The sequence below is a fragment of the Taeniopygia guttata genome, chromosome 17, assembly GCF_048771995.1.
Source record: "Taeniopygia guttata chromosome 17, bTaeGut7.mat, whole genome shotgun sequence".
Classification (NCBI taxonomy): domain Eukaryota; kingdom Metazoa; phylum Chordata; class Aves; order Passeriformes; family Estrildidae; genus Taeniopygia; species Taeniopygia guttata.
This window is the reverse complement of record NC_133042.1, coordinates 10,589,308-10,602,250: the sequence shown is the minus strand read 5'-3', so window position 1 is coordinate 10,602,250 and position 12,943 is coordinate 10,589,308. Positions and strand designations below refer to the sequence as shown.

At 58.6% G+C, this 12,943-nt stretch overlaps 1 long non-coding RNA gene across 2 annotated transcripts; it reads left to right on the top strand.

Annotated features, from left to right (window-relative positions):
* The first annotated feature begins 11,455 nt into the window (after positions 1-11,455).
* Positions 11,456-12,135, top strand: LOC116809029 (uncharacterized). Of its 2 annotated transcripts, XR_012058503.1 has the most exons (3): positions 11,456-11,595; positions 11,721-11,838; positions 11,937-12,135. It is a non-coding gene; the product is annotated as an uncharacterized lncRNA (long non-coding RNA). The 2 variants fall into 2 exon arrangements; XR_004369359.3 differs by lacking the exon at positions 11,937-12,135 and having other exon boundaries at positions 11,721-11,839.
* The last annotated feature ends 808 nt before the right edge of the window (positions 12,136-12,943 follow it).

Genomic DNA, 12,943 nt, shown 5'->3' with positions numbered 1-12,943 from the left:
CCTTAACACAGCGTGGGGAGCAGCCCCTGGGCAGAGGGCGGGCCTGGGTCTCACCTGTTGTGTTTGTTCTGGGTTTCAGCAGCCCAGCCCTGCTCCGAGGCCAGGCCTCCCCGTACAGTCTTCCATGATATCTGCAAAACAAGAGAAACGCTATTTTATAGTATTCTATTAATTTTTAAAATATTTTCTATGTGCAAATGCAGCACAGATACAACGGGAAAAGCCCCTTTGATGTAAATGACTCTTTTAACCGACTCTGTGAAATATTTAACATTAAAGTTGCTCTGTGAATGTTCTTTGGCCACCCAGTTTCAATTCTTTTTAACTGAACTGAAAAATTGCCTATTTGGTACCAGAAACTGCAGCAATCTCCTGTTTCCATGGCCATAGTTCTGTTGCCACCCCCTCACGTGTATTTATTATCGGCAGGGATTCAGCATGTGCAGGTTTGCTCTCAGGAGAGACTAAAAAACTCAACTAATGACATCTCTGCTGTCTGTGACATTTGTGGCACCGTCCCTTGCCCAGACCAGCAGTGTTCACACCCTCCTGGTGTGGTGTCCTGGGAGCCAGGCAGAGATGGAGAGGCAGAGGCTGCTCCTGGAGGCTGCTCCAAGGGCTGGGTGAGGAGCGGGGAGCTTTGGACCCCAAAGTGGGTTTATTTGCTCCAAAAGAGCCACTGACAGTCAAAAGCCCAATTTGCTTCCAAAGATCAGATTCAGTTTGATATATGGCCCTTCCTTACATCCTGGAAAGGTCCAGCACTCCGGGAGCTGCATCCCTCCCCAGCCCAGGCTGCTGCTCGGGCTCCTGAAGGAGTTAAATCAGCGCTGATGGCTGCACTGTGTGCACAGCTGAGCACGGAGCCAGCACGGGCTGGTCTTTCCCCGGTAGCTGTAGATGTAATTGAGTCAGATGGGCATTCAACTGGGTCAGCAAGGCAAGCTGTTCCTGCATCCCCGCCACCGGGCAGAGCAGAGCAGAGCGCGGCTCCGGCCTGCCGCACGCAGGCAGCTGCTGGAGGCAGCAGAGATCCCCCAATTCTCCTGACTCCTGCTGTCAGAGCAGTCCTGTCCACAGGGACAATTCCCCTCCATCTCCTCGGCTTCATCAGAGCTTAGGAGAGCACTGGAGTGACCTTTGAGCAGGGGACACCCCGGGCACCCTGGCACACGCTGGCACCCAAGGCCAGAGCACTTGATGCTCTCCCTGGGCTCAGCAGGGGTTTGCCAGAGCTCCCAGAGCACCAAATCCAGCCAGAGGCACCTTTTGTTTTGGGCTGGCAGGAGTCTGGTGCGTCCCAGGGGTTCTGCAGCTGCCCCTCAGGCCGGGCTGAGACCTGGCACCGGGACAAGCGAGCGAAACCCATCGCACAGCCCTGAGATTAATGGGGGGAGTTATTTATGGAGACATGTTTGTAATGGGCCCATGAATTCATGGAAATGCGCTGCTGTGGTGGCGGGTGGGGCTGGGTGCTGCTGCTGCAGCTGAAATTAATGCCCCTTAAATCACATCCCAGCACAGCCACCCCTGTGCAGCGCCGGGACAAGGACGGCGGCGAGGACAGGGACGTGTGGGCACAGTGGCACACGGCCAGCTGGGCCAGCAGGAGCGTGCCCTGGCCAGGTGCTGCTCCCTGGCATCACTGCCATCACCGTGGGACACCTCGGGGTCACCAAAAAGCCGGGGCACAGGGAGGGCACAGCTGGGCACAGCTCCGTGCTGCTGCTCCACTGCGTGAAGGGTTAAGCACTGTCATGTTTTATTCTCCCCACACACCTCTGCTTAAATGCAAAAAGAGAAAAAAATCTCAACAGGGTGTTGTTCACTCTAAAAACCCTAAGCATGATTTGTGAACTCTCACAGCCTGGGTAATCTCATCAGAGTAATGGGATTATATTTCAAATCACCATGGCCTGTTCATTACACATTTAAACTCCTTTGACAGAGGAAAAGTTAAATAAAATGTGTGCGTCAGCCCTGGTTGACTTTCCCAGTTCTCTTTCTTGATTAGACAAACAGATGCTGAGCTCCAAAATGAAAAAATAATGTGCTCATTTATTCATTTTTCTGACAAGTCACAATAGATTTTTAACTACAAATGAGCCCCCTCCCCAGGTGGGAGTGCGGGGTCGGCGTGTGCTGTTAAGGCCGGGAGCCGGTGGCGGGGCTGGAACGGGGCACAAGTGGTCATTTCCAGGCTGAGAGCGTGGGGACACGGCCACGATTCCCCTGCCACCGCCACTGCCACCACTGCCGGCCCGATTTCTGCCAGGGGCTGGAATTACACTCCACTCCACCGCTTGCAGCCCCGCAGCCCCGCAGCCCCGCAGCCCTGCAGCCCTGCAGCCCCGCAGCCCTGCAGCCCTACAGCCCTGCAGCCCTGGCCCAGCCCCAGCACCCACTCAGGCTTCTGGCACCTCCTCTTGGCTCTGCTCACCCAGGCTGGAACACGGCCAAGGGGCAGTGCCAGGGCTGCTGGGGCCACGGGGGTGGCCATGGTGTGGCAGTGAGGACGGATGTGGTGTGGCCATGAGGACAGCTGTGGTGTGGCCATGGGGACAGCTGTGGTGTGGCACTGGGGACAGCTCTGGTGTGGCCATGGGGACAGCTGTGGTGTGGCACTGGGGACAGCTGTGGTGTGGCACTGGGGACAGCTCTGGTGTGGCCATGGGGACAGCTGTGGTGTGGCACTGGGGACAGCTGTGGTGTGGCCATGGGGACAGCTGTGGTGTGGCATTGGGCACAGCTGTGGTGTGGCACTGGGGACAGCTGTAGTGGGGTCACGTTGAGCTCTGCCAGCCACAGGCACGTACCTGCTTAGTGCACTGGAGCTCCCAGATCCTCTCCCGATGTCGCTGCTCCCAAACCGGCCTCAGCGCGAGCACCAGGGGTGCCACGGGGATGTGGGAGAGTTCAGCCCAGGCGTGGAGGGTCTCGGTGTCCCCGGGTCCTGCGTGGGGCCTCACCAGGGCGGTTCAGCCCTTCCCAGGAGCTGCAGATGAAGGAGCGGGCAGGCTGCTGCAGGCGTCGGGGCTGAGCGGGCTGGGCTGCTCCTGCTGGAGAGCAAGGGCTCGTCAGGGAGCACCGGGACTCTACTAGGGAGCTGAAATGCCAGATAATTAGAAATACACCAGCAAACCCCATTATTGTCAGGAGGCTGCAACTGCGTACAGTAATGAAGCAATTATTAATGAGCAACTGCAAGGCTGTCATTAATTTCAGCTTTTCAGGATCACAGACTACGACAAGTTAAATGTTACGGCAGAGCCGGGCTGTGCTGAGCGGGGCTGGTCCCCACCCCAGCTGGGCCTAGCAGGGTGTTTTGGCACCCCCATCCCGGGTGGGACCCTCCCTGTGCCCACGGTGCCAATCCTCGGCCCGTCCTCTCCTCCTTTCTCTTCGCCCCTTTGGGCACCCAGGCCACGGCACTGAGAGGGATGGGACAAGGAGGGGAGCAGGGATGGGGATGAGGAGGGGAACAGGGATGGGGACAAGGAGGGGAACAGGGATGGGACAAGGAGGGGAACAGCGATGGGGACAAGGAGGGGAACAGGGATGGGAAAGGAGGGGAACAGGGATGGGACAAGGAGGAGAACAGGGATGGGACAAGGAAGGGAACAGGGATGGGGACAAGGAGGGGAACGGGGGTGGGACAAGGAGGGGAACAGGGATGGGGACGGGGCAGGGACGGGGCCAGGCTGCGGGGCCCCCCATCCCGCGCACACAGGCGTGGTGCCGGTGGCTGCAGCCGGATCTGCTCCCGCACCAGCGCAGCCCCGCGCCGCAATCTGTCACGGCGGCTGGGGCTCGGCGGCTCTGCAATATGTACCTCATGTCTGGGCTGTCATCGGACATAATTCCTCCCGGCTGGCATATTGCTGATTTGTGCATAAGTGATGCGTGCAATCCACCTGAGCCGGGAGTCAGGGGTGCCTCGATCCGGGGCTGTCAGGGCAGAGTGTTTTAGTGCCTCCTGCGATTAGCTGGAATTGACAGGCCCTGAGAGCCGGGAATTGCACAACAGGGGAATTAACAGCCAGGGCTGGAGTGGAGTGTGGCACTCGTTTAATCTGCAATTTATCAGTTTGCGTGGCTCCTTGTCGCAGGCAGAAGATTACGCTCCAAAAAAAGACGACTCTGTTTTTCTGTAGTGCCAGCAGACAGGGAGAGGGCAGAGCAGCGCTGGGGGACAGCGGCGACATGGGAAGGGCACCCTGGAGCGGGGTGTGGTGGCACTGTCCCCTCCACAGGTCTCACAGGGCAGGGCAGGTGCCCCTGGCCAAGGTGCCACCCCTGGGCCACGCAGGTCCCCACGGCCCCTGCACGCTCGGCGCAGCACCCACGGGAGCTGTGCTCTGGAGGAGGATCCATGGAGCCGCAGTCCCGTCCCGCTGCTCCCAAGGGCCCCCACAGGGACTGGCAGCAGCGGGGATGAACCCTCGGCCCCCACCGTGCCACGATTTTGATAATATCATTAGAGGCTGATAATGGTTTCCAGGAACTCTGCAGCCTCCCTGCGAGGTGACAACCTGTAAAGGCGGCCTGCAGATAATGTGCTCTGCCAGGGCACAGAAATGTGGCTCTGAGCGCATTAAACTCCTTTAAGGTGGGTGACACACACCTTCCTGCTGGCACCCACTGCCCCCCCGAGCCCTGCGGGCCTTACCCCGCTCCCGCAGCCCCCGCAGGCTCCGCCAGCCCCGCTCCCCCTTCCCTGCCACAGGACGTCAAACCGCGGCATGCAGACGCTCCCACTGTGTACAGATGATCTCCTTGGCCTTCCTTGGTGTCCTGCTCTGATACTGGAACCTTTATGCAACCTCACGGTATCAAAGATTATTTATAATGAATTAAACACGTTTTCAGCAGCTTCTTTCCACACTTACTGCCACACTTCCACTGCCACTTCAACTTAATTAGGGAGAGTTCGCTAAAGAGATGGGAATAAATGCATCTATAGAAATATATCTATGTATAAATGAAGAAAGCCGCCACCGCAGGTCAGACCAGTCCTTTCAATTTATTGCCCTGGTACATTCATTTGTAAATAGCTTTGCCTTGCTGGTTTCTAAGTGCAAGGCTAATGTTGGAGTGCTTAAATTAATAGTGACGCACACCTTTCATTATTGCTATTAAATTAGGTGCTGGGCTTTGATGGATTCACTTGTTGCTGAACTAAAAGCCTGGTGGATGTGGGTGTGCGTATCCATTTGGTTTTACAGCAAGTTTAGGTCTCAGTGTCAAGGCAGGCAGAGCTGAGCGGTCCCTCCTCAGCACACGCCAATTAGCAGGAGGGCACTTCCCGCAGCCAGCGGGGCTCCGGGCGGGCGGGCAGCCGGGCAGGAGGACACCGCACACCCACGAGGGGCTTTGGGCTGCGTTCCGGGTCTGCAGCCCTGTCCCTGCACACGGGAGAGGGAGCTGGCAATGCCAGCATCATACCTGGCGCCAAGGGGCCGGGTGGATCCATGCCATGTCTCCGGTGGGCACCAGCCCCTCACTGCATCCGCCTTCCCGTGCCTGGAGAAACACACAGAAACGTGACAATCACCCCCAAAATCCCTGGAGACGCGGGTGTTTGGCTCACACCGTCAGCCCGGGCCCCGTGAGCTGTGACCGGCACGGCCCGGGAGTTCCTGCGGGTCCCGCTGCCCCGTGCGGGCCGGGGGCTGTGGGGCTGTGGGGCTGTGGGGCTGTGGCTGCCCCGTGGCCCCCGATCCTGCCACCGCCGTGCCCCGGCTTCTTCAGCAGCGCTGGGACCCTTGCCGGGGACACCGGGACCCTCCTGTTCTGTCCAGGGGCTTGAGGCTCCGGGCTGGGCTGGGGGCTCCGGGCTGGGCTGGGGGCTCTGAGCTGGGCTGGGGGCTGTGACCTGTGCTGGGGGCTCGGGGTTGGGCTGGGGGCTGTGAGCTGGGCTGGGGGCCCTGTTCCAAGCCGGGGGCTCCGTTCCGAGCCGGGGCTCTGTTCCGAGCCGGGGGCTCCGTTCCGAGCCGGGGCTCCGTTCCGAGCCGGGGTTCTGTTCCGAGCCTTTGTTCTCCGCGCTGTTCCCACTCTTACGGTGCCACCTTGAGGCCGCCGCTCGCAGCTCCGGCGCGGCTGCCCCTTCCCGCTCCCTGTCCCCTCGCCTGTCCTTGTTCCTGTCCCTGCTCCTGTCCGAGGGGCCAGTGACCCCCTCAGCCGTCCCTTGACTTCACCGATCCAGGACATGAGGCTGTCTGACCCTGGGGATCTGCTCAGGTTATGGGGTTGTACCCCAGAGAAACAGCTCGGGGCATTCCTTTGGGGTCGAGTTTCTTGTTCCTGGAGAAAGTCCCCAGATTCCCTGTGCTGGCCCAGGCAGTGACTGTGGGATGCACTGGTGGCATTTTCTGCCCCGTGCCACACGGGCAAGGACCAGCCGCCGCAGCCCTGCCTGCAGCCACCGAGGGGCTGCGACCCCCGGCAGGGCTGCCACACGGGAGGCACAGCATCATCCATCCACGGGCTCTCCGAGCAGCTGGCATCGGCAACCAGGTCACCGTCTAGCCTGAGGGGCCAGCATCCCTGTGTCCAGAGCTGGGGCACAGACATCTGCTCATGCAGCTTCCCTGCGGACACAGGGAAGGGCTGGGATGGAGCTGACCCCTCGGCTGACCCTGCCAGCAGCACTGGGGACACAGGTGTGGAGCTGGTGACCGTGACAGGTCACACTGGTCACTCCGTGTCCCTCTGGCATGGGCAGTGCTGGACACACAAACTGCCTTACTCTTGCTCTTTGACATTTCAGGGATAATAAATTCCTAACCATCCCAAATTCCTCCTTGGTGCCCTCTGCAGCAATGCTCTGATATTATATATAAACCCAAGCTCCCATATTAATTATAAACCGCAAATACTGACCAGCTTCCATGTCCTCCGCCAGCGCTGACAATCATTAACTGGAATATCAAATTTATAATGTTGGGATGCGGAACCTGGTGAGATGAACCGCTCTGCTTTTTAATCAGCTTTATGGGATGATAGAAAGCATTGATCGACAAAGACAAGACACAGCCCATGTTCCTGTGTCTGTAGTCGTGCAACCTTATTAATTTAGATTTACAAAGGGTTGGTTGTGCTGGAGGGAGCAGAGCTGGGCAAGTCGCTGGATGGACCAGGGCAGAAGCTGTGCTCTCCAGGCAAGGGGTTTGCCAGCAGCCTGGCTCACCTGCTCTGGGCAGGGGTCCCCAAAGCTCAGCCACGGTGGCACAGGCGCCCAAAGTGCCCCTGAGCACCCCCAGGGCCCTGCGGCGGGGCCCGCGGGCCGGTGCCATCCCGGCGAGCTGGCATGGCAGCGTGTGCCTGCCCGCACGTACCGCCCGAGCCTGCCCTGCCCTCCTCCTCCTCCTCCTCCTCCCCTGCCCCGAAAGGCGCCGCCCGCCCGGCCCGGTGGCGGCCGGACAGCTGGGCACCATATCGGCGCGTCTTGCGCTGTCACCTCGCATTTGCACGCCTGCCCCCGCTCCCAGCCCGGCATTTCCAGGTCAGAGGCGGCATCCAGCACAGGAGGGAAATTCCCATTTCCCCACCAAGGCTTTAACTGTGAAGTTGCCTGGCAGCCAGCCCTGCCCTGGCACGTCCAGCCCCATGCCAGCCTCGCCGGGCATGTTCCCCACTCCGGCCGCTCACCCCCAGCCGTGCCCACCCCGGGCAAGGGCCGAGGGGCTGTAACCACAGCCGATGGGAAGCTGGGCTGGCCAAAAAATTTGGTTTCATTCCTTGAATTTAAAAGTTTACCGAATAAAGATAACCGAGGAGCAGCAGTGTGCTTTGGCTTCTGTTCGGCATTTGATTTAATAGCACATGACGTTTTGATTAAAAAATTAGCTGTATATAATATCAATAGAGCTCACATTAGAAAGATTAAGAATTGGCTGACTGACAGGTCTCAAAAAGTGGTTGTCAATGGGGAATCATCATCGGATGATGATGTTCAACATGTTCATCCATGATTTGGAGGTAAATATCAAATCAGTGCTGATAGGATTTGGGATGACAAGGAATAGTGGGAAGGTGGGAACGCTGCCAAGGGGGAGCTGAGGGGAGCTGATGATGCCCTGCACAAGCAGGGCCCCACGCTGCTGCCAAGGGGAGCTGAGCCCTGTGACCACCAGTGCCACTGCAAAGGGTCCTGAGTGAGCCTTGAGCCCTCATGAGACGCAGCACATCAGAGGCAGCACCCCCGGGTACCTGGAGCTCCGGCAGCCCTGGCATCCCGCTCAGCCGCGGGCTGGGTACCACATCCCTCAGGGCGGAGGAGGCGATGAAGGTCTGACCCTGCGGTGGCACTGGCTGCTCCCGGCCTGGGCAGGGCACTGCAGCTGCTCCTCCCCTGCTGCCCTCGGCAGCCAGGGACTTCTGGAAGTCAAATCCCTGTTAGTGCAGGTACGGTGCCTGACCCAGAAGAATTCCCAATTGTGAGCACTTCCAATTAGCGGCCGCAGGCACTCAGCCCCTGGATGTGTTCATTAGTGACACGGCCCCACCGCGCAGTGACAAGTGACAAACCTGTCTGAGCCTGGCGATGGCACAGCTCCTACATTAGCCCTGGCCAGGGATGGGCTCCCACCACGGGGCACAAGGAGCCCACAGGGGCCAGGGGACAGCAGAGTCCCGGGGCCACCTTCCAGCCAGGGCCTGGCACAGTGCCTGCTGTGGAAGGAGCCTCCCCTGTCCCAGCTCAGCACATCCACCAGCAGCAGAGGCACCCACAGAGCCCCTGGCTCCTGTAAATCCCACTGAGCAGGTGTCCCTGAGCCACCTGGCAGTAGAAGGACACCTCCTGTCCCCCACCATGGGCAGTGAGTAAAATCACGGGGACTCCAGTGCTTCTGCAGGGCATCAGCTCAGGGCACCAGCCTGGGGGACACAATCCAGCACTGCCCGAGCTGAGCCCTGTCAGGGATGGGCATCACTGCCCTCAGTGCCCAGGTCCATGAGCCCCCAGCTCTGAGCACCCGTGGCAGCTGGCAAAGGCATCGTGCTGCTACAGGGCTCAACTGGCCCAGTGAAACATCATCAGCTGAAGAAAACAAGAAGTGAGTGATGCCACGATGCCCTGTTGGATGGGAATTGTGTGAGAAAAGTGGTTTTCTCAGGGAGATTTATTTCCTCTGCGGGCTGCAGACAGCTAGCCCAGAGAAGGGAAGGAGCCTCTGGCACCAAGGCCACTGCTCCCTCCTGGTCCCAGCACTCAGCTTTTATCCCATTGCTGAGGGAATCAGAATAAATACAAGCAGGTATTCACCCACTGCAAAGCACGGGAGTACAGGCTCCAGTTCTGTTTCCCAGGACCTTGTTCTCCTCCCAGCCCACACCTCGGCGCCAGAATCCCATCGGTAACCCACAGCCCCATCCAGAAAGGCCATCCCGTGCCAGTGGGGACAGTTCCCACCCTGGGCCTGGACATCAGCTGTGACAGTGCCCCGACACTCTGGGACATCCGTGGCCTCTGCCAGGGAGGGTGGCAGCAGAGCCAGGGGCTCCTGCAGGGAGCAGGGTGACACCCAGCTGACACCCAGCACCCAGGGTGACAAAATCCCCTCTGCCCAGCACGACCCTCCCACAGACAGCAGGGCAGAGACAGAGCCTGGCCCCCTCACCAGCACCACTCCTGCCACGGCTTCATCTGAGCCGCCGTCCCTCCAGGGCCCAGGCACCTGCAGGGAGGCACAGAACAGAGCCCCAGGAATGGGAAATGCTGCAAAGCGCTGGAGTCAGCACTATCGCTGAATTTTGCTTTCAACATCTGCAGCCCAATAAATCTTTGTCTCCTTCCAGTGAACTGTGCTCCTCTCAGGCTCCAACTTACATCCCTCAGCACCATCCCGGAGCAGCACGGGCCCCGGGGTCCCACTGCCAGCCCGGGTCATCACCCCATGGGCCAAGGGGAGAGCGGGGGACCCGCCCTGGGCAGCCCCGGCCCCGCCAGCCCCGGGTGGCCGCAGCTCCTCGGGCCTGGTGACCACTGGCACCGCTCTGTGCCAAAACCCTTCCTCTCACCAGACCTTCACTGGGCTTTTTTCTTGTTTTAATTGTTTTCAAAACAGATTTCATGTGGTCCCAAAATGAGACCATGATTGTAAATTAAAGTGTAATTAGCCTTTACGCTTTTATATTCATTAACTCTTCTCTGTTAATGATGCAGAGGCTGGAGCACAAACCCAGCATTATGAAACCACATCCAGGAAATAAAATAGTGATTTAGATAATGGCCAGAATGTATTGCTGCTTACACATAATTAAACAAATGCTCAATTTACACTTGGAAACATGAATGAATGTTGATTAACCCCAGCCCAGCGACGCTGCTGGCTCGGTGCGGGGCTGGCAGCGCCGGGCAGTGCCCCGCTCCCGCAGCTGCCCGGCCCAGGTGCCGCAGCGCAGCCGGTGCCAGAAGCCAAAAGCCACCCCGGCACACGGGCGGCACCGGCACACGGGCAGGGCACGCTGTGCCACCGCCGTGTCCCCGCGGGCAGGGCACGGCCCGGGCTGGCAGCGCCGGGGCTGCCGCTCCCGCTCGGGCTTTGTCTCCGCTCCTCGGAACGCGCCGGTTTCTATGGAGACATCTCCTCCTCCGCGCAGGAGGAGCCGCAGCCCCCCGGCCGCTCTCCCCAGACCCGGCCCGGGGCAGCGCGGCCGTGCCCGGCCCAGAGCCGGCCCGGGGCTGGGGACCGGGGCAGGGACAAGCGGTGCCACCCCCGCGCTGCTGTGCCCCGTGAGCGGGGCTGGGGCCGGGCTGGGGCCGGGCCGGGGCAGGGCTGGGCTGGGGCAGGGCTGGGGCAGGGCTGGGGCAGGGCCGGGCTGGGGCTGGGGCCGGGCTGGGCTGGGGCCGGGCCGGGCTGGGGCAGGGCCGGGCTGGGGCCGGGCTGGGGCAGGGTTGGGCTGCCGCAGCCGTGCCCAGCAGGGCTCTGTGTTCCCTGGCGAGGATGGCTGTGCTGCTGCCACAGGAATCCCTGCGCAGGCACCAGGGCAGCAGGAGCTGGGGACACCCCTGGGGCCCAGCAGAGCCCTTCCCCACCTCAGCCTGGCTCCAGGCTGCCCCGCAGCATCCCCAGCGCTGCCCCCGGCCCTCCCTGCCCCCTCACCTCGTGGTGTGTCCGAGCTCGGCTCCCAGGAACGTTCATGGATCGCTGCCTCAACGGGCCATAATGGCTCCATCTCTCGGGGTCAATACGGGCGCCTTTGACACATGATAGACAATAATTGCTCTTTCTTAGAGACTTTTTAGTTCATGGATCATTGACCTGATGGGCTGTAACAGCTCCGACAGAGGCTGCACACCCCTGTGCTTAACCACCCTCAGGAGCAGGCAGCTCATGGGGCCGCGTGGAACACAAGTCTATCCGAATCCATGTCCCAGTGCAGGTTACCAAGGGCCCTGGGGCCACTGGAAGCCCTTCTGGTAGCATGGCCATGGAGGAGAGGCCGTGGCAGGAGGCACAGGAGCCCAGGGAAAAGGGCAGCACACCCCAGCATCCCTCGAGTACCATGGGACAGAACCAGGATGCACAGGAGCAGGTCACCTCCCAAGCTCTGCAGGCTGGAGATCCCCACTCTGACAGCAACTTCCAGGTATATGATTTAATGAAAGGCACAATAAGAAGTGAAACAATTAGAATTTCTGCCTCATTATCATGGTAATCTTATCAGTCGGATAATGAGGTATTAATGGAGATTTAATGTGCCTCTCATAACAGAATCCCTTGGAGAAAACACATAAGGAAATTGCTGTAAATCCACTTAATGATGGAAAGGTCCCCAAACACCATATTCCAGAGGATGAAAAATGCTGGATGCAAATGAGAGAGAATCAAGGTCAATAACGCTGCGGGGACTGAGCTCACAGCGGCACCGGCCCGGCAGCGGGGCCGGGTGGGTGCACGGCCGCTGAAGAAATTCTCCTGTCTCGGCAGGAAAAATGAACGTTTCCTAAGAAAAAATGCCAAACATAATACTTTTGGAGTTCACCATTCTCAACAAGGCACCAAACAGCCGCCAGCAGAGGGACGGGCACAGCCCTGCTGCAGGCAGAGCTATTTCTTTCCTCTCAAGCTAAGAGAACAGCCAAGCCGCAGATTCAAAACAAAAACTGAAGAGCTCTGTGTTAAGCAGCCAGTGCAGCGGAGTTTCCTCTCCCCTTTACTGGATTTTGGTTCTTTTTTGCCAATGTCCCCTCCCTGTGTGGTGTGAGGACAGAGCAGAGCAGCAATGCCCAATGCAAACCACACAGAGTTAGTGAAGTGCTCACCCTGGCACGGCCATCCCAGCACAACTGCTGATGGCACTGGAACAAGGCAGAAACGTCAAAGCCAGGCAGTTAAACTGCTCTCCTTTTAATCAGTTTTTACAGAATAATACATTAATAATCACGTTAAGAGACAAGATGGGGTTCCTGTATACAAGATTGTGCAAGCTCGTTAATTTAGATTTAGAAAGGCTTTACCAAAGAGGAGAGGCAGTACAAAGCTTTTCAATAGAGGTAAAGCACAATTAAAAGGTACAGAACACACACTACTAACTCAGCAGAGGTTAATTCTCAAGTAGTACAGGCTCAACCACGTCCCCAGCTGTACCCAGACCGAGCATCCTTCCCCTGTCCCCACTGCCTTCTGCTGCTCCAGCTCTCCAGGCACACTGACTCACTCGTGCCAACACACAGCTCTGCTGCCAGCAGCTCTGCCCCTCTCCTACCCCCTTCCCCCACCCCATTCCCACGGCAGTGAGTTCTCCAACTCTCTGAGAATTTGGCTTAACAGAACAAGAACATTTTCAAGCAACACAAACCAACACTGTGCTCACCAGACTCATCCACAGGAAACAGCATCATGTTTGTGGCTTTTTTTTCCTCAAGTTTATGGCAGTTACATTCAGCATTTGGTAGTAAAAAGTCTTAAAAAAAAACTTTTAAACTCAAATCCTT